This window comes from Eriocheir sinensis, chromosome 4 (genome assembly GCF_024679095.1).
Source record: "Eriocheir sinensis breed Jianghai 21 chromosome 4, ASM2467909v1, whole genome shotgun sequence".
NCBI lineage: Eukaryota > Metazoa > Arthropoda > Malacostraca > Decapoda > Varunidae > Eriocheir > Eriocheir sinensis.
Genome location: NC_066512.1, coordinates 11,025,940 through 11,027,908, shown reverse-complemented (window position 1 = coordinate 11,027,908; position 1,969 = coordinate 11,025,940). Strand labels below are relative to the sequence as shown.

General features: G+C 32.8%; 1 long non-coding RNA gene across 1 annotated transcript; it reads right to left on the bottom strand.

Annotated features, from left to right (window-relative positions):
* Positions 1 to 579: 579 nt before the first annotated feature.
* On the bottom strand, positions 580 to 1,969 carry LOC127007683 (uncharacterized). The gene is made up of 3 exons (XR_007760383.1): positions 1,900 to 1,969; positions 1,453 to 1,575; positions 580 to 680 (listed from the first exon to the last, which is right to left on the bottom strand). It is a non-coding gene; the product is annotated as an uncharacterized LOC127007683 (long non-coding RNA).

Genomic DNA, 1,969 nt, shown 5'->3' with positions numbered 1-1,969 from the left:
GGCTTCAATAACCCTCTAAGCATTGCACACTGCACACTCCGTTTTGGTTCATATATATTGTCATTTTTAGAGTCATACGACCAAGCTTGAGCAACTGCAGACTCATCAAAAGATAAAACACATATTCGCTCATATTCACACATTGTTGGAGCATAGTGAGCTAAAAGTTGGATGACATTACACAAAATTCCGGGTTCCACAACAACTTTTGATACCCATTTACTGATAGTGGCAGGAGATGGCAGTGGAAAGTTCCAGTGTTTCCTAAGGAAACGGTATGCCTTAGGGCTTAAGGATCGTAAAGTAAGTGCTTTGCTAATGTCTTCCTCCTCCCACTTGAGTATGTGCTTATTTGATACAAAATACTTTGTTTGATTTTTTGTAAATGTTTTAGATAATGCTTTTGAAACATTTTCCTGGCATTCAACTCTGACATTATCCAATTCATTCCGTAATTTATTAATAATTTCCTGATACTTCTTGATTTCTTCACGATAATAATTTCTCTTTGGTAACTTTTGTCAGTCTTTTGTGAAGATCTTTGTTGTAGAATGACACGCGTTTAATGAACTGCAGCATCTTATTTTTGGGTTCAGGTGATGTACATGTTTCTTGATAGTGGTGTTCTTCCTGTGGGAGGAGTGGCCTTGGATACACTTCACCAACTTCTTCAGGTGGAGCTGTAATGTTCAAGATACAATAGTTGATTGTATTATATTTACTGGTAAAAATGCATATATTATGTGATACCTACATAAGTAGTTTCACAAATATTTTGATTAAGAAATATAAAAACATTTTACTAAGATTTCAATATCTATCTATCTATCTATCTATCTATCTATCTATCTATCTATCTATCTATCTATCTATCTATATCTATATATATATATATATATATATATATATATATATATATATATATATATATATATATATATATATATATATATATATCGTGAGTGTGTGATAACTGCATTTATATAATTATTATTGCTGTATAATAAGAGTAATCAGAGCATGTCTATATTCCAGATACGAGAGAGTAAAATGTACAACTGCAAAGAAAATAATAATAATACTGATCACATTACCAAATAATGCAAATTAATTTTATAAGAATAATAAGAAATATTTCAAATGTTTTGAATCTAAGTATTGATTCATTGCAAATAGTTAAAATCTATATTCATACTTAATTTATATTTTATATAAAAAAGTATACTTCTGTATTTACTATTACATTTTTTTACTTTTTTTTAATACATGCACAGAATCAACTATTGCTCACCATTTCTTTTTTTCACACATGCTACTCTGTTTCCCACACACATCCTCCACCATAACATCTCACACCCACTCAAACACTCATGTCTTCCAGTGTATTATTACATTATTATTTAACTTGAGGAAGATTTCTTCACACATGCAATGTAAGGGCTTACTACTTACTCTTAGGTTGACTTGAAGGTCCAGCGGTGTGTGCAGTCAAAGCATCTTGGATGTGATGCTCTAGTAGGAGTTCTTCCTGTGGAGGGTGTGGCTGAGGGTGAACCTCAATGACTGTCTCACATGCTGTGATATATGGGATACATTAGCCATGTGTATTATCTTTTAGAAAGACAGATATGAACATTTGATATCACATTATTGAATTATGAAAAATAATTTAGCCTGAATTAAATAAATATATTATTAAACACAGAAACATATAAATGAAGATACACACACACACACACACACACACACACACACACACACACACACACACACACACACACACACACACACACACACACACACACACATATACAAACACACACACACCAAGGCTATCTCCCTCCATATAGGAAGGGAAGCCAGAAATCAAGGCCATATTATAGAGGGCTTACTACTTACTCATAAGTTGACTTGAAGCTCCAGCAGTGTGTGCAGTCAAAGCATCTTGGATGTGATGCTCTGGTTCTTC